The 24,828-nt window shown below is 40.3% G+C and overlaps 1 long non-coding RNA gene across 1 annotated transcript; it reads left to right on the forward strand.

Moving 5' to 3' along the window:
* The first annotated feature begins 1,843 nt into the window (after nucleotides 1-1,843).
* LOC140725932 (uncharacterized) lies at nucleotides 1,844-24,468 on the forward strand. The gene is made up of 3 exons (XR_012098530.1): nucleotides 1,844-1,940; nucleotides 20,708-20,798; nucleotides 24,294-24,468. It is a non-coding gene; the product is annotated as an uncharacterized lncRNA (long non-coding RNA).
* The last annotated feature ends 360 nt before the right edge of the window (nucleotides 24,469-24,828 follow it).

The following is a 24,828-nucleotide window of genomic DNA, read 5'->3' on the forward strand; positions in this document are numbered from 1 at the left end:
CACCTCTCCATTCCCCTTGTTAATTGGCACGTTCTCTGTGGATCTAAAACCTCTTCTCCTTTGCTTCCGATCTATAGGATGTTCAGTAGATTATGGATGATCGCCTTGCATTTGCACGTGTCTGCGGATACCCAAGAGGGAAACGTTTCATTATTATCTGGTATCAATCTTCTCTCTGCGACTGCGACAAGCACAAGAGCAACACATCACGAGAGTTCGGCGTATTTAAATACGCCAAAAAGCTCGGGAGTTCAAAGGCTGTCGCATCTGCTTCTGTGAAAAAGCCGTTTAAACTGTTTTGAGAATTAGAGTGGGCTTGGACAATTGAACTCGAATTAAGGAGGGGAATAAACAGTGAAACTCAGTTGAAATTTAAAACTAACTAGAAAATCCAACAGATGGTATCACTACATTCGGGATAGGATTTTATTGTCAAGTTACATAAAAGGCTCTTAAACCGAGTGACGGATTAACGAAAATATCGAACTCTAGAATTAACAGGAATTACTCCTAAAGTTTCACATATCCAGACATAAATTGACTTACGTAAGGAAATCCAAGTTATCTTTTTGTAGGGAGCTGGAACTTCATTTAATTCTTAAAACAGTGCCGAAGATCAAGTGAAAACAGTATTTCCAAACTTCCTAAAGTTGCAATAAACCTTTTTTGCAACCTACGGGATGAAACGCTTTGGTTTGCACTTTAATCCTCTGCTTACCTGGACTACCGCGGCAAGAGAAAGAATGGTAACTCTCTTGAAAAGGATCGACAATGCCTCATTTTTAAAACATCTCGCCTTTCACCTAACATCATTAGATCTAATAACAATCATTTTCCGTAATGGGCCAATTAGTTGAATGTGAAACTCAGTGTAAATGTTAATGTAAATAAATACTCCCAACGTCTTTAACCTCACATTCAATAGGCTAATGTGCATAATTATTATCTGTGCCGCCTTCACATGTACTTGTTAAAAACAGCCGCCTACTTTACCAGTTTAACATTACAAATGGACACAGATTTCTATTTAATTGTATCCTACTTTAACTAGGATAAACAATATGGCTCGGTCACCTTTGGACAGATCTCTAATAATATACAGAATATGTATTCAACTTTTAGGAAACAGAAACATTTTCCAAAACTAAGTGGGTTCATCGCCAACCAAACCTAACCAGTTATATATCTATTTGGATTTTATATTTAAATAAAGAATATGTATAGGTTATAGACACATTACGGAAGTCTAATAGTCGGATCAAAGAACTCCTTGATCTATTTTCCTCTAAAAAGATTTGGTCACAAAGCGAAAGGCATATTAGGTGTTGGGGGGAGGTATATGGTGGAGGGGGAGGGGCGGGAGCCTGAGCAATAAAGTAAAATGTGTGAAAAAAGAATTAGTGAAATTAGGTTACGGGAATAAAACGTAAGGCTTCCAGCCTTGGGCAAGTACTGCTAGATAGTCTGATCTATTGTTTTTCGGCTTGGCAGGAGGTTTATTATCTGCTAAATAATTCCCCAAAAGGTATTTGCATAATCACTTCTTTGATGTGACTTGAGTGTCAAAAATCAGCCATTGCCCGGGAGTGTAAAAAAAGTACCAAAGCTTTTCCGAAATTGACAGTGTGTGGCAGACGTCATAAATAGATTTAACCCACGGCTTTCCTTAGTCTCTTTAATGATTAAACACAAAGAATGACAAAAGATTGGCGCTTCAGTCTGGGCGTGATTGATCCGTTTGTCTCTATTCTGATACTTCGTAGAACACGTGCTTTTCTCCGCGTAAGAAGATTTCCACAGGCTCAATTAGGAGCCATCAAACCTCCCAATCAATACGCGGTACCATCATCCCCTTATGCAATTGCGTGATTCTTCCATTTATCAGAATCAATCTCTAGTTCAAGCGAATACTGCATAAATTGCACAACTGCGTTTTCTCAGTAAGTATTTATCTTCCAAGACTTTATGAAAATATTTAGTAGCATGCAAACTAGGTGGATTTAAAAAAAATCTGATGCTTTATTATGTATTAGTGATGTAAAATAATTGGCCTTATCTCAACTAATAATTAACCATTTGTGTAAAGTGACTACTAGTAGATACGAAATGTATTACCCCCACAATGCCCCTGCCACTTTGAAGAGGCCAGGGTTCGACTTGAGATACTGTCATCTGCTACCAACATATGTTGCATAACTCATACAGACCAATACTAAAAGCAAACAAAAAGTTGTTTTTCAGATGCTAACAATTCGCTCATGATTTATGTACAAGATATCCAAAGGCATTTTGGCGGGTGGCGAACTTCAAAGAAAAGCAAAGGAGTGGAAAATGGTGAGTTTCAGGCATCGTCAAAGAAGTCTTTGTGGATCTCTTTGAAGGAGAGAGTTGTCAGAAGTTTTGAGGGAAGGATTTATAGGGAGTAGAGGAGTTCAGGTTGGAGCTAGAGAGGCAAGTGTGACTATAATAATAAATTAACTCCGGAGGTAAAGGGCCCACAGAATGAATGTAGCCCAAAAAGGAAAAATGTATACTAGAATATATACTTAGAGGATATTGGTCAGGTTGATGGTGGCAATGCCACGAGGGCTTCGAAACTGAAGGTGAAGATTTTTAAGTTTGAGAGTACTGTACTGCACATCCTTGCAACTGATCTCATTGCGGTAAGTAAAACGTCAGCTAACACTAAAGTCAAGGAAGGAATTGTTCTTCTGTTATTTTGCCTTTTACAAATATTTGGCATAGAAAACTGATTTAGAATAGCCCCATTAAGCACACACGTACAGAAGTAGAAAAGACCAATGGATGGAATACATCTGTTCAATTTACACCACGAATTTCCCATAATTATGAGAGTTTAATATCACAGGCATTGATCCTGAAATATTATGCTGCAGCAGTACATTGCAATACATAAAACCTGTAAATTGCAGTAAGTACATACTGTGAATTTTTTTTAAAAAAAGTAAAATTTGTGGGTTCAATGTCTATTCAGAAATTGGATTGGCAGAGGGGAAGAAGCTGTTCCTGAGTCATTAAGTGTAAGCCTTCAGGCTTCTGTATCTCCTCCCTGATGGTAGCAATGAGAAGAAGGCATGTCCTGGGTGATGGAGGTCCTTAATGATGGAGCCACTGCTTTGAAGGACCACTCCTGAAAGATGTCCTGGATACTGGGGAGGCTAGTGAATTCAACTAAACAATCTCCAAAAATCCTCTAACTCCACCAGCCTTGGACCATCTCACTTAAGGGTCTCGACCTGAAATGTCAACTGTACTCTTTTTTTCCATAGATGCTGTCTGTCCTGCTGAATTCCTCCAGCATTTTGTGTGTGAACATTACCACACTTTTTTTTACATATACACACCAGTGATATTAAATCACCTTCTGATTCTGCTGTTTGTCCAGTGTAAAGTAGACCATGTAGTGTTACCAAATGGAATACAAAGAAAAACTGCATGAAGTATAAATGAATTACTGCTTCACCAAAGGACTGTTGGTCCTGGATGGTAGAAGGAAAGTAGTACTTCACCTCCCAAGGTTGCACGAGGTAGCGCTCCAAGAAAAGAATGGTTAATGGAATTGGAAGAATAGATCCAGGAGCTATAGAGATAAAGGCCCCTACAGAATAGGGAAGAAAGGGGAATCAGGTAGTGGAATCCTATTGCAGATGATGAACCACAGAGGATGTTGAATGTGAAGTCTAAGGGAGTGAACAGCAATGACAATGAGGATCCCATCTTTGCTCTGACTGAGAGAAGAGGGGCTTCAAACAGAGCAGGGAGATGGAAGAGAAGAAATTGTTTTGGAAAATAGATTATTCAGAAAACACAAAAAAATGACAAGGTCCTAAAGTGTAATAGCAACATTCATTTTCTTTTGAACAATTTATTTGTCTTTTTCAATGAAAGATCCACTCTGTTTTACTTTGTGCTGCTGGTACTATATAAATTACAGAATTGTTAATCTCTCCTCATAGAGAGTGCTTTAATGTGGGATATAGATTTAGCAGTGACCTTCAGCTTGTACGTCACATTGACTTGTAACTAAAATGGTTCCAATAATAAGGATTAATGATCATTTGCAAGTAATCCAAACAGGATGAGCACAGAGTCCTGCCCAGGGTCTTGGCCCAAAATGTCAACTGTATTTTTTTCCCCTGTTTGGTGCTGCATGGCTCAAGTTCCTCCGGCATTTTGTGTGTGTTGCTTGGAGTTCCAGCATCTGTAGCCTTTCCAGGAAATTGTTCCTGAAACATTGAGTATGTCTTCAGGCTCCTATACCTTGTTGATCATAGCAATGTAAAGAGGGCATGTCCTAGGTGATGGAGGTCCTTAATGGTGGATGCTGCTCTTTTGAGGCATTACCTTTTGAAGGTTTCCTCGATGTTGGTGAGGCCAGTGCCCATGATGGAGATGACTGAGTTTACAACTTACTGCAGCTTTTCCAATTCTGCCGAGTGGTCCCTCCATACCGGAGAATGATACAACCAGTTAGAATGATCCCCATGGTACATCAGTAGAAATTTGCGGGTGTCTTTGGTGACATCTCCTCAGACTCATGAAATATAGCCGCTGTCATGCCACCTTTGTCATTGCATCACTATGTTGGGCCCAGGATAGATCTTCAGAGATGTTGACACTGAGGAACTTGTAACTGCTCACCTTTTGCACAGCTGATCCCTTGATGAAGATTTGTGCTTGTTCCCTCAACTTCCCTTTCCTGAAGTCCACAATCAATTCCCTAGTATTATTGACAATCAATGCAAGGCTGTTGTTGTGACACTGCTCAACCAGCTGATCTATCTCACTCTTGTATGACTCCTTGTCATGATCTGAAATTCTGCCAACAATAGTTAAATTTATAGATGGTGTTTGAGCTGTGCCTTGCTACACAGACATGGGTGTAGAAAGAGCAGAGTTATTAAATGGCAATTGTTACCTTGTTAATTCTAGTCTGCACCCCATCCTTTCCATCCTTCAACTCGCTGCATCTTAAAACACACTTGTCTTCTCAAGTTTCCAGATTTTATGATGAGTACTTGATCCAATAACTTTTCCCTTTCTCCACTGTTACTTGACAATCTGAGTACTGCCACCATTTTTTTGTTTTTGTTCAAATTGTTTTTAAATTACATTTTCTGAAATGAGGTTGCAAAAATGACTGAAAGGCCTAAACTTGTACTCCATACGTTTTACAATTCTTAGAGTACTTTGTTTTCCTGATGGTTCTTGAAATGATGCTACTTTGTGAATACATGACAAATGCATCATTGTGGCTCCAGAGTGTAACACCTACAAAATGCATTTTGGCAAATTTTAACACCCCTCCCAACTTCTACTGTCTAGAAAAATGAGGATAGCTGGTATGTGTAAGCATCACTGCCTTCAAATTGGTTCCTCGTCACACTTGGGATTCTAATGCTCTTTCTTGAATATTACAAGGGTTAACTCCTGAAAGTTTCTTCCCAAATGAATTGGGAGCATAGTTCCATTAGATGGACTGTGGCATTTCAAGAAAGTTGACCTTTACCTTCTCACTGAAAATGCGAGTTGGGCAAGAAGTGCTGCTCTTCTGGCAAAACCTGGGTCCATGAAAAGAATGAAAACATCAGTGTGGCAAAGGGTGTGTGAACAAATTTCAAAACCAAAGTTTCATGAGTGTATTGATTCTTTTAAGCCTGAAGTTTGGGATTTCTGCAAACAACTTGCTCATTATTTTTATGCTAACTAATATTGTGAATTTGGTTTCAATTTATCGATTTAAAGCCTAAAAATGAGATGAAAACTATATCTACAGAATAAAAAGTGATCATAATATTGGAATTCGTAAGATCTCTAGCATTACTAGAAGTTGTGTTTGAGATATTAATGATGTTGATGATTTGACCATTGTCAATAACACAAGTTGACCTAAAAGCCAATTATTTCCATAATTACTTTTGGGCTCTCCTTTTCTGTGATGGCTGGATGCAAATTGTTTGAAGCACTATCATTGCTTTATGTAGTTTCTTTTGCAACTTTTTTTCCCAAATTAAGCATTCCAGCTTCCATATAATAGTGATGATACCATATTTTATTTTGATTTAAAATCAGGAACTATTTATATCCTGACCATCAAAAAACAATTCACGAAACGAAGTCATTATAGAACATTTTCTTGGGTTGTTGAACAAGATCCCCTAGTATCTACAATTCTATGATTATTATACAAATGTACATCTGAATCAATTTTCCATGCCTGCCATACTTGGTGTCCTGACCATTTAGTGATCCAAATCCTGAGTCTTTCTTTAAAAATCAATATCTAGTATTGAACTTCCTTTGTGTGATAAGTATTAAATGGACACCACCATTATGTATTTTTTCCCTTATGCCTTAGCTATTTCTTTCCTTTTTATGCCACAACCTCTTTCAGAGGATTTGTAAAGCAGTGGGGACTTGTATAGTATTGAATCATCTTTAGAAGTGGATTGGTGCTCCTATATGCATGGACCTCTCATTCTTATTAGTGTGTTCTGTATGATGTCAATAATTTGTGGATTGCACCATTTCCCAATATTAATTATAACTGATTTTCTTTAAATTGATAGTGAAGAGATTTTTTTTTCTAAAAATTTATCCAAAAATGCTCCATGATCTAGATGTCCTCTTTTATGTGGACAAAAAGAATATAAACATCAGCAAACAAACTTCCGGTCAAACTCCTCAGAGTACTGAATTGCAGTTCATGGAGGCTTTGCAAATTACTGTCAATACAAATCAATATACAATTCTGATCGCTGACATGATAAACACCAAGAAATTCTTTTTAAAAAAAAAAAGAAGTGGAAGTTGTAGAACACAATTGATAATACTAGGATAATGGATAAGGATTTTGGGACTGAGATGAAGAACATGTTTATTTAAAGGCTTAGAATATTTAGAATTCATGATCTTTGAGTTCTGTGGGTGCTTAGTCATGTAAAACTGAAAATGATGAACTTTCAGATGAAGGGAAGGTATGGAGGATTAGGTGGTCTCACTGAATTGTAAAGTAGGTCTGGAGATCCATCAGGTATTCCTGATGCCAATGCTAAGTAATGTTGTGCTCATTCTGGCCCAAAAGAATTCATGCTGATTTCCAATTCTCCTGCAATATTTGCTGCTTGTCAGAATGTGACTGCCATTGAAGTGTAAACCTCACTGCTTGAGAGTATACAAATTTTTAACTCTAAATGAGTCAACTGAAGCTAACTATTCCACCACTTGTGATACATAATGAAACTAAGTCAAAAGATTTATCAACCCCACTCGCTCACCAAGAGCAATGGAAGAAGAAAAAAAACATTAAGATGCAAAAGCAGTTGGGTATAAAGAAAAATGTATTAAATTCCTATCCAATTTATCAAACTGATTAAATCTGGTTCAGGTAAACACATAGATTGTAGCTAAATCATTGGTATTAGTTGGTATCTGACCAGTTTCCCAGTAAAATCAGAATTGGGCTTAATATCACTGGCATATGCATGAAATTGTTGTCTTTACTGCAGTAGTATATTTAAAAAAGACTAATGCCCTTCCCTTGGACAACATTGGTGGCGTGGAGAGGAGAGACTTGCAGCTTGGGCAACTGCCAGTCTTCCATTTTATATAGAAAAAAACTTGCCCAGGTTTGCGCCCTCCAAACTTTCCAAGGAGCAAATCCATGGTCTATCGGGACTAATGGAGGCCTACATTAAATAAGCAATGCAAACTTTAAAAAAATTTTTTTTAAAGTAGTGAGGTAGTATTCATGGGTTCAATGTCCATTCAGAAATTGGATGGCAGAGGGGAAGAAGCTGTTCCTGAATTGTTCAGTGTATGCTCTAAGGCTCCTGTACCATCTCCCTGATAGTAGCGATAAGAACAGAACTGAGTGATGGGGGTCCTTAATGATAGATGCTGCCTTCTTGAGGGATCACTCCTTTAAGATGTCCTGGATACTATGGAGGCTAGTGCCCATGATAGAGCTGATTAAGCTTACCACTCTCAGCAACTTATTTCGATCCTGTGCTGTAGCACCACCCCCTCCCCTGTACCAGGCAGTGATGTAGCCAGTTAGAATGCTCTCCACAGGGCATCTATAGAAATATGCAAGTGTCTTTGGTGACATACCAAATGTCCAAAAACTCCTAATGAAATATAGCCACTGTCATGCCTTCTTTGTAACTGCATTGATATGTTGGGCCAGGATAGATTTTCAGAGATATTAACACCCAGGAACTTGAATTTGCTCACGCTTTCCACTTCTGATCCTTCTGAGGGCTGGTGTGTGTTCCCTCAACTAGCCCTTTCTGAAGACCACAATCTTTGATCTTACTGACATTGAGTACAAGATTGTTGCTGTGACACCACACAAGTAGCTGATATATCTCGCTCCTGTATGGCTTCTTGTCACCATCTAAAATTCCTCCATCAATAGTTGTCATTATCAAATTTATGGATGGCATTTGAGCTGTGTCTAGCCACACAGATGTGGGTGTGGAGAGAATAGGGCAGTGGGCTAAGCTCACATCCTTGAGGTGCACTAGTGTTGATATTTAAGCAAGGTGGAGAAGTTATTTCCCATCCGCACAGATTGGTCTTCCAGTGCGGAGGTCAAGGGTTCAGTTGCAGAGTGAGGTACAGAGGCCCAGGTTTTGAAGCTTTTGATCATAGTTGTAGGAATGATTGTATTAAATGCTGAACTGTAGTCCATAAACAGTAGCCTGACATAAACAATAGTAATATCCAGGTGATCCGAGGCTGCATGAAGAGACAATGAGATTGCACCTGCTATAGACCTATTGTGGAGATGGGCAAATTGCAGTGGGTCCAGGTCCTTGCAGAGGCAGGAGTTGATTTTAGCCATGACCAAACTCTCAAAGCGTTACATCGCCGTAGATGTGAGTGCTACTGGATGATAGTTGTTAAGGCAGCTCATCCTGCACTTGTTGGGTGCTGGTACAGTTGCTGCCCTTTTGAAGCAGGTGGAAACTTGCATGTATGGCAATGAGAGATTGAAAATGTCTTTGAGCAAACCTGACAGTTGGTCAGCACAGGTTTTCAGAGCCTTACCAGGTACTCCATCGGGTCCCGTCAGCTTGCGAGGGCTCACCCTCTTGACTATCTGATGTTGGCTCCAAGACAGAGATCACAGGGTCACTGGGTGATTAGGGTTCCTCATAGCTGTAGTTTTATTTTCCTCTTCAAAGCGAGTATAAAAGGTTTTGAGCTCATCTGAAAGCAATGCATCAATACCATCCATGATGGATTTTGCTTGGTAGGAAGTAATGGCCTCCAAATCTTGCCAGAATTGTTATGCATCTGATCTGCTTCTAACTTCATTCAGAATAGTTCATTTTCTCTTGAGATATCCCTCTGCAAGTCACACCTGATTTTCTTGTACATATCTGGGTGCCAGAGTTGACTGCCACAGATCTAACCCTCTGCAGGCTATGAATCTCCCGGTTTATCCATGATTTTTGATTTGTGTATGTACAGATTGTTCTCATAGGTGCACACTGATCCACACAGGATTTAATGGAGTCAATGACAACTGTGGCATACTCATTCAGATTTGAAGATGAATCCCTGAATACAGACTGGTGCACTGATTCAAAGTAGTCCTGTAAGCACTCCTGCGCCTCCCTTGTCCGTACCTTCTTGGACCTCGCTACAGGCACTGCAGTCTTTAGTCTTTGCCTGTACTTGGAGTAGAAGTACAGCCAGATGATCAGACTTTCCAAAGTGTGAGATGGCACAATAGGCACTCGTGATGGTAGTATAACAGTGGTCCAGTGTGTTGGCTCCTCTGGTTCCACAAATAATATGTTGATAATAATTATTTAGAGACTTTTTTTCAAGCTGGCTTGGTTACAATCCCCCAAACTGATTGGGAAGCATCAAGGTGTGCTGTTTTATACCTGTTGATGATGTCACACAGTTCATCTGGAGCATGTTTGACATTGGACTGAGGTAGGATATATACCATTACCATGAGGTGTCAGTTTATCCCATTGGTCCTCTCTCGGAAAAATAAATACCACCTAACACTCAACATTGTCTACATATTTGCATCTTTCTGATTGTTCCATCAACATTGAATTTAAAATAATTTGCCAGCACAATTAATCAAACATTGCTCCTCTGATGCATGGGTTGCTAAACTATTTGGTTTAGATATGTTAAATGGGAAATGGTTCTCAAAGCCGTCATCAGTACTTTTCTCATAGCTTTTGTATTAACCACTGTGAGAGAAACAGAACTAGACACAGCATTGTAAACATAATTTTGCTTTTGCTTGAGCACAATGGTATTCTTTGTTGTTTAATTCTCTGAATAGCCATTTGAATGCAACACCGTCCCCGATTTGCTGGAGCAATAGGTGTTAGTAGATGATATAATTAATTTGTTTAGATTTCAAAACTAGCCTGATATTATAGGGTTCATGTTACTTTTGTTGGAACTGACCCAATATATTAATTCAATTGGTGTGATGACCCCTTATTTTCTGTATTGAACTGGGAACGGTTTCATGAAAAGTGGCTTAATACAAGAGGAATAGAATTGCACAGACCATTACTGTCCAGTTTTGGATTATAAATTCACTCTATTGGAATAAGGCCAATTATGAGATGTATCTTGGGTTTGCTAATCTGATAAGGTGGTCATAGGCAGTCGAGATTCATTTCTAGGACTGCTGTATTCTTAGCCAGCAAAACAATGATATGTTCATCCATCTAAATTGGAAGACATTCCCTGATTCAGGAAATTTCCGCTGAAGGATTTGGGAAATCTTCTGTCCTTAATTGTACTTTAGATATCCCTGCTGGATTTCCTTATACAGTATATGTGACATAATTAATTCCTTTATTGTGCACTTTCAATGAAGTCCAGTCTCTCAACTGGGATATGTAGAACAAGGAAAAAGCATTTCAGGATGCATATTCTATACATTTCTCTGACATTAAATTTACTTTTGAACTGATTGGATATCAGAATACACAGATTTCCAAACACTCAAAGAATGCATGTGCTTGGTGGAAGGGAGGAGAACAAGAATGGGTCATGTACCCATAATCTCCACCCTAAATGCAGAGAACAGCCATCACATTGTGCTGCATTGTCAACCATCTTCCAGCTGAGAAAGTAAAAGGAAGATGAGAGGACAGAAAGTGTTAATTCGGGAGAAACATAGCAAAAAAACAAGAATCATCGTGGAAAAACCTTACTTTCATGCATCGTTTTAGTCCTTCCTCTAAAATACTTGCACATCAAGAATTGTCTGGTTTATGTTAAATTTAAGCTGTAAATTTGTTACTATGAACCTTTGATAGACAGTTGAATCTTCTCATTACTGCAGTGCTCTGAAGAGGAAAAATAACTGCAGATTATATCTTAACTCTCCAGACCGGTAAACATGGATTTGATCTGTGCAGACCAGGTGTCAGCAAAGGGCAGCTTTAAAATTGCCAGCAGAGCAGCAGAACCTGAGTCGTGAAGAAGGGTCTTGACCTCAAATGTCGACTGTTTATTCCTTTCCATAGATGCTGCCTGACCTGCTGAGTTCCTCCAGCATTTCGCATGTGTTACTCTGGATTTCCAGTATCTGCGGAACTTGTTTAGAAGTAAAACCTGTCTATTGTAGCTATAAAAGTGAGGCTTCTTAGAATTAAAGAGATTTTTAAAAAACAAACAAACTTTGATTAGTGATGTGCTGTGGGTTTGGCAATGTAAACTGAGTATGTAGTAGTGCACCATACATCCTTCATAATTTGTCATAAATTGAAACAAAGTTGTAAATCTTTCTGCAACATTTGTATGTCACAAAATAAAACAAGCACACCTGTCTAAGGGATAGAACATAGAACAGTATAGCCTAGGAACAGGCCATTTGGCCCACAATGTGTACCAAACTAAGTAAACTAGTAATCAAATGCCTAACTAAACTAACCCCTTCTGCCTGCACAATGTCCATATTCTTCAATTTACTGCACACTCATGTTCTTTTCTAACAGTCTCTTTAACACCTCTGTTATATCTGCCTCTATGACAACCCTGAGAGTGCATTCCGGGCACCTACCACTTACTTTGCACATCTCCTTTGAACTTGTCTTTCTCACCTTAAATGCATGCTCTCTGTTGTCAGATATTTCAACCTTGGGATAAAAGATGCTCTTTGTCTATTCTACCTATGCCTCTCATAATTTTGTAAACCTCTATCAGATCTCCCCTCAGCCTCTGCTGCTCCAGGGGGTAAAATAAAATCCAAGTTTGACCAACCTCTCCCCACAGAATATGCTTTTCAATAAATCTCATTCGTAGAAAAGTACGGCAGAGATGAGGGACCTTTGGAACATCTAGTCTGTGCTGAACCATTTAAATTATCTAGATCTCATTGACCTGTACCGGGTCTATAGCCCTCCATCCCTCTATAATTCATATTTCTATCCAAATTTCTCAAACTTTGAAATTGAGCTCACATATATCACTTGCGCTGGAAGCTCGTTCCACACTCTCAGGATCCTCTGAATAAGAAATTTTCCCTCCTATTCCCTTAAAATGTTCACCTTTTATCCTTAACCCATGACGTCTAGTTGTAGTCCCACCCAACCTCAGTGGAAAAAGTCTGCTTGCATTTAACCTATCTATACCCCTCATAATTTTATATATCCCTATCACATCACCCCTCAATTTTCTACACTCCAAAGAATGATATCCTAAACTCTTCAATCTTTCCTTAAACTCAGGTCCTCCAGTTCCTGAGTTATAATTTTCTTTCAACCTTATTTACATCTTTCCTGTAGGTGGGTGACCAAAACTCCACACAATACTCCAAATTAGGCCTCATCAATGTCTTGTACAATTTCAGCATGACATCTCCTCTGCACCCTCTCCAAACCCTGAGCATCCTGTCTATAACGGGGGTACCAGAACTGAATGTAATACACCAGATGCAGGTTAACCAGTTTTATAAAAGACTAGGATTGACCATCTGCAGAGCACTTTGTTATTTAGTTTCTTGCATGGGAAAAGCCTGTTTGAATTTGCTTCAGTTATGCTAAATCATGAAAGATGATGTATGGTGCACTAACTGATAGCTGTGGTGTTCTTCCTGTGTCTTTTAAGCAAAGTCATTGGAAAGAGATTAAGTAATCTTTTCATTTACTTGTAGCAAACTATAATCAGAGTTGGGTTTAATATCTCCAGCATGTTGTGAAATTTGTTGCATGCGCGAGAGGTGCACTGGCTGCAATGGTTTGGGGCCCCATCATCAATAATGCATCAAAATTTCTTTGGTTTTGAAAACACTTGGGACACATGGCAGGGAAAGTTTCTTGTATTGTTAGGGGTCAGATAAGGGTCAAAGTTGTATTGCATATTTATCTCTTTTCAGGATGGGAGCAATTATGCAAAGCCATCATTTACGGCCATTCCAAAATGCTCTTGAGAAGCTGGCGGCGAGCTTCAATTGCTGGAGTTTGTTTTTTGGTGAGATATTCGCATAATACTGAGGTAGGGAGCACAAGGATAATGTCCCGCAGAGGCATGGTGATGCAGTTGGCAGAGCTGCTGCCTCAGAGATGTGGCCACTCGGTTCAACCCTAACCTCTTGCTATCTACATGGCGTTTGTATGTTCCCCTTGGGTTCCATTTGGGCATTCCAGTTTCCTCCCACATCACGATGCGCAGGTCAGAGGTTTAATTGGCCACCGTAAGTTGCTCCTAGTGCGTAGGTGAATGATTGATAGCTGGGGGGTGGGTGGGTGGGATGGAGGTGAGTAGTTGATGGGAATGTGATAGAATGAAAGCTGGTTTGGAAATATAGAAAACCTACAGCACAATACAGGGCCTTTAGCCCACAATACTGTGCCGAAGATTTCCTTACCTTAAAAATTACCTAGGGTTACCCATAGTCCTCTATTTTCCTAAGCTCCATGTAACTATCCAGGAGTCTCTTAAAAGAGTATTGCATCCATCTTTACTACCATCGCCAGCAGTCCATTCCATGCACTCACCACTTATTAAAATAAAAATAAACAACTTACCCCGATATCTACTCTGTACCTACTTCCTTGAAGCTGTGCCCTCTCGTGTTAGCCATTTCAGCCCTAGGGGAAAAAAGTGTCTGACTAACCACATGATCAATGCCTTTCATCATCTTATACACCTCTATCGGGTCACCTCTCATCCTCCATCACTCCAAGGAGAAAAGGCTGAGTTTACTCAATGTATTCTCATTAGGTATGCTCCCCAATCCAGGAAACATCCTTGTAAATCTCCTCTGCACCCTTTCTAAGGTTTCCACGTCCTTCCTGTAGTGAGGTGACCAGAACTGAGCACAGTACTCCAAGTGGGGTCTAACCAGAGTCCTATATAGCTGCAACATTACCTCTCGGCTCTTAAACTCAATCCCATGGTTGAAGAAGGCCAATGCACCGTATGCCTTCTTAACCACAGAGTCAACCTGTGCAGTAGCTTTGAGTGTCCTATGGACTCGGACCAATTAATACCATTCTGCCATCCTTTTTGACCTACCAAAATGAACCACCTCACACTTATCTGAATTGAACTCCATCTGCCACTTCTCAGCCCAGTTTTGCATCTTATCAATGTCCCGCTGTAACCTCTGACAGCCCTCCACACTATCCACAACACCCCCAACCTTTGTGTCATCAGCAAATTTACTAACCCATCCCTCCACTTCCTCATCCAGGCCATTTATAAAAATCACTGAGAAAGGGGTCCCAGAACAGATCCCTGAGGCAAACCACTGGTCACAGACCTCCATGCCGAATATGACCTGTCTACAACCACTGGGTTTGTGTATGATTAGGGTAAGAGCAGAGGTTCCCAAATGGGGGTCCACAAATTCCTTGGTTAATGGTAGAGTGTGTGTGTGTACCCACCCTCATGTGTCCCACATGTGGACGAGCTTTCAGGGCCCGGATTGGCCTCACCAGTCACCTCCGGACCCACAGTCACAAACCTTCCACCTGACAGAAGTCGTGGTCGTCTTCGACTCCGAAGGACGAACAACAACAACATATATAATATAGAACCTCTGGATAAAGGGATTGTTGATGGTTGGTATAAAATCAGTGGGTGGAGAAGCCTGTTGCCATGCTGTATGACTCAATGCTATAGATCTGGAGATTATGAAGATAAAGTGTATTTATTTAGAAATACCGCGTGGAACAGGCTCTTCCAGTGGAAGAAGTTGCACCATCCAGCAAACCAACTAATTAACACTAGCTTAACCACAGGCCAATTTACAATGACCAGTTAACCAACTAACTGCTACATTTTTAGACTGGGGGGGGGGGGGTGTTAAGAACTGGATCATCTGAAGGATACCCGCACGCTCAAGGGAAATGGCACACAGTCATTACAGACAGTGGCGGCATTGAACTCTGAACACCCTGAACTGCAATGGGGTTGTGTTAACCACTACACCACTGTAGCTCCAAAATCAATTTGTATGTCCAGGTGAGGGTGTGGTGTGATTTGCAGGAGTGGTATTCCCATCTGCCAGTTGCCCTTGTCCTTGGTGGAAATCGAGTTTTGGAGTACTGAGATATAAATGATGCCACGATGTGTCAGAGATGGAGGGAGTGCTATGTTGTAATTTTATCAGGCTGACACCTCATTTTTAAGTATGCTTGGTTCTGCATCCAGCATCACCTCCTCACTCTTCAATGAAATGGAGTGGCTTGATTGTAATGGCAGGGTTAGGAATATACTGGTCTATCAGTTTACATGTTGCAATAGTATACATTTCCACTGCTATTGCATCACGAGTGTCCAGCTTCAGATTTGTTTTGTGTAGATTGTGAAGGAGGTGTCCTTCAGTGTGAAGATGAGATTGTTTCCAGTACTACTCCTCCTCCAAAGATGTAATAGACAATTACATCTACAGATTGATTGGTGTGAACCAGTCTATTCCTCATGTTGCTTCATTTCCTACCTGTCTGGCAGCCATGTCCTTCTAGCCTCAGCCAGCTTGGTGCCATCAATCCAAGATGATTCGAGGTGATAGACCTCTATCATCTATCCCTCTGGTGTACACTGTATGCCCAATCTGTTTACAATGTTTTTCCCAACTGTTCACCATAGAGAAGTACAAACTAATCAGCTGATGATGGAGATGCTTGATTTGATTCAAGGGGTCTGGAATCATTGATGACTACCTCATGGCAGTACACCACTTCCCTGTCACCTCCAGTAGATCTGTTGCACAGAACTTATCCAGGTCTTACAGTGGAAGAGTCTAACCTATTTGACTGTTAAGTTATTTGTCTGCATTAGCCTGTGCTAGAGCATTCTGTCAGAACACATTCTCAATCTGGACACTATTTCCCAGACGCCTGCAAAGACTAACCTTGACCAATCAACCAGGTTGGGGTCAATGTTGTCTAAATTTAGCTTACCAGATGGTGAGTTCAGTTTTATCCTTCTAAATAACTAGTTGTGGCACCTCAGAATAATTCAGCTATTTCAGTTAAGAGTCAACTATGTTGCTTCATATCTAGAGTTAGACTATGTGTGAAATTGCTGATTTTCTGCCATTAAGGACATTAGTGACACAAGGGACTCTGCAGATGCTAGAAATCCAGAGTAGCACAGACAAAATGCTGAAAGAACTCGGCAGGTCAGGCAACATCCATGGAGTGGAATAAGCAGTCAATGTTTCAAGCTGAGGCCCTCAATCAGGATGGGAAAAGAAAGGTGAAGAAGCCAGATTAGGAAGGTGGGAGAGGGGAAGGAGTACAAACTGGCAGGTGATAGTTGAAGCCAGGTGGGGGGGGGGGGGGGGAGTGGATGAGTGAAGGCAGGAGATTAGGGTTTTTGTAGCATTTGAGTAGTGTTATGTTAATCACTACTGAGACTGATTTTCAAAAAAAAATATTGCTTTATGCAGCAATAAATCACACCTTTGGTTGAGAAGGTTGAGAATTTAGATCTTGCTCCAGAGTCATGATCTGGATTTTTTTAAATGTAGAACCAAGTGTGAGCTATGCTGGCAGAAATGTTCCCTTCAGATGAAATTTGGCCAAAGCCCAGTCTGGCTAATGAGATTACTGAAAAACAAATGATGAGATCATTATCATTGTCCAGGTGCTCTGGTTTCCTCTCACAGTCCAAAGACCTACCAGTTGGTAGGTCAATTGGTCATTGTTAATTTCCCTGTGATTAGGCTAGGATTAAATTGGGGAATGTTGGTAGAGCTGGTAGGGCCTATTCCATGCCATATCTCAAAAAATAAATAAAAAAGTTCTATTTATGGGATATTGTGTACAAATTACCCCTCTTGGGAGGGGTGTTTGTGTACATTATTTTTTGCTTGGCACATCCTGATATCAAAAGAAAACTAAATGTAATTTTCATTGCTGTGTTTTAAGAGCAATAAAAACAGCACTGGGAAAAGCTTTTGGTGAATAGTTTTCTGTTATGAAATTGGTGGAATATGGGTATCATTGGCAAGAACTGAAGAGCTGCAGTGCTTGTGGTGAAGATTTTTCTGTGGAAAAACCCTTTCCTTGAAGAAATCTCATTACTTAACTAATAATAGGCTCCAAATAATCAGAAGTGGATGTAGTAGAACTGTAATGCTTTAGCTGTAGGAATCACTTACATCTTCTTAACTCACTACTTTTGCCATTTGGCACACTGGCAGTGCTGTGTTGTATTCCCACAGTGTATTTGGCGCTGCTCCTGCCAATCTCTTAATTCCCCACTGAACCCAAAAAAGGATGATTGATTTACATTTTAAAGAATATGGTATTTGTATAGTGCAAGCAAGTGACCAGGAATTAGAGCATAGAGGAGTACAGCACAGGAACAGGCCATTCAGCCCGCAATGTTGTGCTGAACCAGCTAAAAAGCAAATCAAAAACACCCAAACACTAACCCCTCCTACCCACACAATATCCATATCTCTCCATCTTCCTCTCATTTATGTGACTATCTAAACATCTAAATGTTCATTAAAACAGAATCGGGTTTAATATCATTGGCTTTTTCCATGAAATATGTTAACTTATTGGCAGCAGTAAAATGCAATACATGCTGACTGAGAAAAAAATAAGTGAATCAATTGCAGGCAGTATATATATGTAGATTGAATACATTAAAATAGTGCAAAACAGAAATATTTTTAAAAGTGAGTTAGTGTTCATTGGTTCAATGTCCTTTTAGGAATCAGATGGCAGCGGGGCAGAAGCTGTTCCTGAAACACTGAGTTTGTGCCTTCAGGCTCCTGTACCTCCTTCCTGACGGTAACAACGGGAAGAGGGCATGTCCTGGGTGACTGGGCGCTACCTTTCTGAGGCACCGCTCCTTGAAGATGTATCTGGAAACTATGGAGTATGAAATTAAAGCGTATAGGGACGTGTTTTAATAAAATTGCGGAATATTTTGTATCTTGTACAGTATGATGTTTACTGTCAGCAGGAGTTCCTGCAACAGCTCGTATTGTTCTTTGGTAGGAATCTCAGAGTAATTTGTGACAAGTGATGTAGGTAGCATTCTGGCCCCGGCCTGTCTTGCACCAGTGGATTATCCAAACCATATATTTTTGTTTGTATACGTTATAGTTTCCACGATCTGTATAGTTTATCTGTATTTTTCTCCTGATGTCTTATTATTCCAAAGCTCTCCTCTTACAGTTGAAGAACAGGATTCTGTTTTTTCCTCCGGAGGCAGCTTTACCTAGGCTCTGTGCTAACGCTCAGTTAACACGAGCACACCCTCTGTATTTACTCCCCTGGATGACCAAATTTAAAAAAACGAGGGAATGATTGTCTGCGACAAGTTACCATGGCTATATTAGCTTTTTTTTATGAGCCCGATTGACTTCTGCGTGCACCTTCATTAACATTACTCGCTGAATTGCTGCTAATAGCTGCTTTTTCCTTTTTTGAAAGGCGGCATCTGTGCTGTTGAAGAGAGAGAGACTAAAAACGGGGGAAACTGTTTACAAATCAAAACCAATTAAAGTGACGGAACATACTATGTCCCGAACTCCATTCAAAGATCCCTTGACCGGATCTTTTCCAATTTTTTTTAACTAAATTAATTTTCAACATATTTGGATGAATGAACAGTTGTGCAGGGAAGGATTTGGGTTAAAAGTTTGGAGCTTGTAATGTGAATAGTTTTTTTCTCTCTTGGTGCTTCCACCGTCCAGAGAGGATAAGTAGGCGATGCAAAGCCCCTGGCTTGTGGATGTCAGCTGCCCTGCGTTAAGCGGGGTTGGCCAATTGCTTGTGACAGCTGAGTGTTGTGTTGGTGGCCAAGCCTGAGCAAGGCTCGCTTTGCAGATGGACAGTGGAAGATTTCCTCCTCCACAATCTCACTCCGGAGCTGGCGTTTCTCGACTCATCTGCCCTGCTTCAGATAGCTTGTCCCAGTAGCAGGTCATGTCTTAAGAGCAGCCTGGTGTCTTCATTAAGAGGCAAGGGAGTCGGTACAGTTGTAAGAAATCTAAATCAGCTGATTGTGAGTCGCACCAGCCGAGTTGCGAACAATGTCTAGCTATAAACGTGTGTGGTGTCGTGTTTTCACCACGGCCTGCACTGGTGGTAGAACAACTTCAAAGTTCAGATGCCTTGTGTAAACGAGCGGAGTCTAACTTTTTAATTTAAAAAGCGCCTTCGCTGTTTAACTTGTATATTTGTTTGTTAGGTAATTTCAAATCCCTGCACAAAAACGCGTCCATAGTGTATACATGTATAAACGCTGCAGATTTAGTGCAGTTTTTAGCATAATTAGTTCATAAATATGCAGGGAATACTTTGTGACAATGAACATTTCATTTTGAAAATGAATATTTTAGATTACATGTTCTCTGATAACACACACATGCAAAGATTTCTTCTGAATCGTAATTCATTATTCGAAGTATTTTGTTGGATTCTTATCCCAGACCAATAATTAATAAGCGCTGCTTAAATAACTAAAGCAACTTCAAACCTTTATAGTTGCTGCGTTATTCTCTAATTCAGAGGTTAAATACATGCTGAAAGCACAGTCTGTTGCTTTGTTTCCCTCGATATAGCTTTGAAAGTAATAGAGGATGGCCGAGAAGACCCGTTTCTTTAAGGAGGGCCCTATGTAAACAAAACTGCGGCTGCTGTAACTTTGGTCTGAGTGTTTGTTTAATTGTTACTACATTGAAAATATTTTTCCAATATGTGCACGTATTTAATTCGAACAAAGAATTAACAGCCTCATCCTTTTTATCAAATATTTAATTGTCAGAAAAAAATGCTTCATCTCAGTATCACTGGCACAGAGTTGTTGGCGATTATTAGATTTTGTTTGTGGAACCTTGAGACGTGAAAATTGAAAAGTTCCATTTCCTACAACAGTGATCATATTAAAAATTGCTTCACTAACTGTAAAATGCTTTGGGATGTCCCGAGGCGATGAAGGGACCATGATGAATGAAAGTCTTTCTTTCACTTGAATACTGGAGGAAGTGGAATCATTTCTGGGAAGAAGTGAAGTACAGATTGAAGAGCACTGTTTTTGGAAGAAAAAATCTGCAATTGAAAAGCTAGTTTATTTTTAAAGTACTTTGACTGTCTTGTATTTTCAGCAGGAAAACTAATTCCTCTGTTTAAATGTCAAGATGCTAAAATTGAATTGTCGAATTATTCTTTGTTCAAATTTTGTTAATTAAGTGTTTTTTTTTCATTTTCAGAGCAGCATTTATTGCCATTGGTAGGTAATGGTGAGCCAACTTCTTTGTTGCTGCAGGATTTCTGATGAAGGTGGACCAACCGTGCTGTTGGGTGAGAAGTAGCAGAATTTGGATGCAATCATGAAAATGATGCATTTCCAAGTCAGAGCAGTGTAAATCCTTGCAGCATTCAATAAGTTTAGGAACTTGATTGTGGACTTCAGGAAGGGGAAGTTCAGGGAATAGACACCAGCTCTTACTGAAGGGGCCAGCAGTAGAAAGGGGGAGCAGTTCCAAGTTCCTGGGTGTCAACTTCTCTGAAGATCTATGGGGTGTTAGCTTTCATAAGTCAAGGGATAGAGTTTAAGAGTCGTGAGATAATGATGCAGCTCTATAAAACTCTGGTTAGGCCACACTTGGAGTACTGTGTCCAGTTCTGGTCGCCTCACTATAGGAAGGAGGTGGAAGCATTGGAAAAGGTACAGAGGAGATTTACCAGGATGCTGCCTGGTTTAGAGAGTATGCATTATGATCAGAGATAAAGGGAGCTAGGGTTTTACTGTTTGGAGAGAAGGAGGATGAGATGAGACATGACAGAGGTGTACAAGATATTAAGAGGAATAGATAGTGGACAGCCAGCGCCTCTTCCCCAGGGCACCACTGCTCAGTACAAGAGGACATGGCTTTAAGGTAAGGGGTGGGAAATTCAAGGGGGATATTAGAGGAAGTTTTTTTACTCAGAAAATGGTTGGTGCGTGGAATGCACTGCCTGAGTTAGTGGTGGAGGCAGATACACTAGTGAAATTTAAGAGACTACTAGACAGGTATATGGAGGAGTTTAAGGTGGGGGTTATATAGGAGGCAGGGTTTAAGGCACAACATTATGGGCTGAAGGGTCTGTACTGTGTTGTACTATTCTATGTTAAGAACAATCAGTATATTTCATTAGGAGTATGAGGAGACATGGTATGTTACCAAAGACTCCAGAAAATTTCTACTGGTATATGGTGATTGCATCACCATCTGGTATGGATGGGCCACCGCACAGCACTGGGAAAATCTGCAGAGGGTTGCAAACTCAATTAACTCCATAATGGGTACTAGCCTCTCAGCATCGAGGTCATCTTCAAAAGGTGATGCCTTAAAAAGGTGACATCCATCATTAATGATGCTCACCACCCAGAACATGCTCTCTTCTTACTACCATCAGAGAGAAGGTACAGGGGCCTGAAGACACACTCTTAGCATTTTAGGAATAGGTTCTTCCCCCTCCATCATCAGATTTCTGAACAGACAATGAACCAATCCATGAACGCTCTTTTGGCACTACTTATTTAATTTTTTGTATATTTCTTATAACTTGTATTTTTAATGTACTGCACTGTACTACTGAAAGTCAATAAAATTCATGACACACGCCAGCAATATTAATTAGAATCAGGTTTATTATCACCGGCATGTGATGTGAAATTTGTTTACGCAGCAGTAGTTCAATGCAATACATAATCTAGTAGAGAGAGAGGAAAGAAAATAATAAGTAATTACATACATTGAATAGATTTAAAAATGTGCAAAAAGAGAAATACTGGATTTTTTAAAAAAAAAAGTGAGGGAGTATCCAAAGATCCAATCACCTTTTAAAAATTAGATGGCAGAGGGGAAGAAGCTGTTCCTGAATTACTGAATGTGTGCCTTCAGGCTTCTGTACCTCCTACCTGACGGTAACAGTGAGAAAAGGGCATGCCCTGGGTGCTGGAGTTCCTTTATAATGGACACTGCCTTTCTGAGACATCGCTCCCTAAAGATGTCCTGGGTACTTTGTAGGCTAGTGCCCAAGATGGAACTGACTAGATTTACAACCTTCTGCAGCTTCTTTCAGTCCTGTGTAGTAGCATTCCCCCTCCCACCCTACCCATACCAGACAGTGATGCAGCCTGTCAGAATGCTCTCCACAATACAACTATAGAAGTTTTTGAGTGTACTTGTTGACATGCCAAATCTCTTCAAACTCCTAATAAAATATAGCTGCTGTCTTGCCTCCTTTATAACTACATTGATATGTTGGGACCAGGTTAGATCCTCAGAGATCTTGACGCCCAGGAACTTGAAGCTGCTCACTCTTTCCACTTCTGGTCCCTTTGAGGATTGGTATGTGTTCCTTCGTCTTGCCCTTCCTTAAGTCCACAATCAGCTCTTTTGTCTTACTGACATTGAGTGCCAGGTTGTTGCTGTGACACCACTCCACTAATTGGCATATCTCCCTCCTATACGCCCTTCTACCAACAATGGTTGTATCATCAGCAAATTTACAGATGGTATTTGAGCTATGCCTAGCCACACAGTCATTTGTATACAGAGAGTAGAGCAGTGGGCTAAGCACACACCCCTGAGGTGCACCAGTGTTGATTGTCAGCGAGGAGGAAATGTTATCACCAATCCACACAGATTGTGGTCTTCCGGTTAGGAAGTCAAGGATCCAATTGCAGAGGGAGGTACAGAGGCCCAGGTTCTATTATTCCTGAATCTAAATTCTGATAACCTTGGTGGTATGGTAGCATAATGCTTTACGGTACCAGCAGTCCGGGTACAATTTCTGCTACTGGCTGTAAGGAGTTTGCACATTCTCCCTGACACTGAGTTCCCTCTGAGTGCTTCACTTTCCTCCCACAGTCCAGGTTAATTGGTAAATTGTCCTGTGATTAGGCTCAGATTAAATCGGGATTTCTGAGTGGCGTGGCTGGAAGGGCCTATTCCACACTGTATCTCAATAAATAACAAAAAAAATAGAATCTATGGGTGGTTGACCTCCTGTGTGCTAGCTGACACCCTCTTTCTTGGTAGAGTGTGTGTGGTGGGTTTAGAAGATGATGCTGGGATGGGCTAAGTGAGAATTGTAGATGCTATAGCCATGGTGTGCTGTTGCAGATAGGAATGAATTTTTAAGGTGGTAGATAGGATGCCCATCGAACAGCCCCTGAGATTTTTCGTACTGCTGGAGTCAACACCCATTCAGGCACGTGAGGAGTTTTCTATCTCGCTGCTGTGTATCCTTTGGAGTGGTTAATAGGTTTCACAAAGATACTCTGCCTATAAGGTGCTCTAATAGCTGCAGTTCTCTGTCATTAGTATGATTTTGTTGTGTGAAGGGGTTCCTTTGATCTTGCTGCCATTGGTGTGATTTTTTTTTTTGCGTCGGGGTGTGTTCGATCATTGTACGATTCATTTTTTTTAATATGAGAGGTGTTTGTTCTTGTTGCCATTTGTGTGATTTGCTCTTTTATGAGTGGGGAGGGTTGATGCTCTTGTTGCTGTTTGTATGATTTGATTATTTTTTTGTGTGGGTTGGGGGTGATGTTTTTCTTTGGCTCTGTGGTTTTCTTTGTTTCATGGCTGTCTAGAGAAGATGAATCTCAGAGTTATAACACATATGTACTGTGATGATAAATGTACTTTGAACCTTGATTTTTATATGGATGGTCGAACAGTATTTCTGGTCACTGGTGGGGATTCAGTAATGGTAATACTGCTGAATGTGAAGACAGAATGTGTCTGTCACTACTTGTCATTTTTCAATCCAAACCTGAATGTCTGATCTTGCTCATTGCAGATGTATACTGCTTCATTTAGTAGTGTGTTAGAACTGGCACTGAACCATGTGCAACCATTGTGGACTTCTGCAAGATGGAAGAAAGGCCATTAAGGAATCAGCTGCCGATAGTTGGGTCAAATTTGATATCCTGGGCAACTTGTATAAAGATGACCTACAACTGAGATGTTTGACTTCAAACAACTACAACTATCTTCCTTTTATGTAAAGTATTATTCTTTTTGTTTTCCATTGTCCATTTATTTCAGCTCCTTGATACCATTCTTGCCTGACCTCTGGAATTTTGCTTGTTCGGATTAAGACTATGATGAAATCTGGAGTTGAACAAGTCCTAAACTTGCATTTTTGAGCAGATTGTGGAGTTATTTATTTTTCTTTACAGTATTGATGGGGTGTCCAGGGAGGGGTAGCACCTCCTGGTGAAGGGGCTTCTCGCGTCCATTTTCAGGGAGTTCACTCAGCTTTGGTCCCTACCAGACACTCAGCTCACCTGTGGCTCTAATTACCTGTTTGTGTGTGACAACGGCCACAACCA

This window comes from Hemitrygon akajei, chromosome 4, assembly GCF_048418815.1.
Source record: "Hemitrygon akajei chromosome 4, sHemAka1.3, whole genome shotgun sequence".
NCBI classification, from domain to species: Eukaryota; Metazoa; Chordata; class Chondrichthyes; order Myliobatiformes; family Dasyatidae; genus Hemitrygon; species Hemitrygon akajei.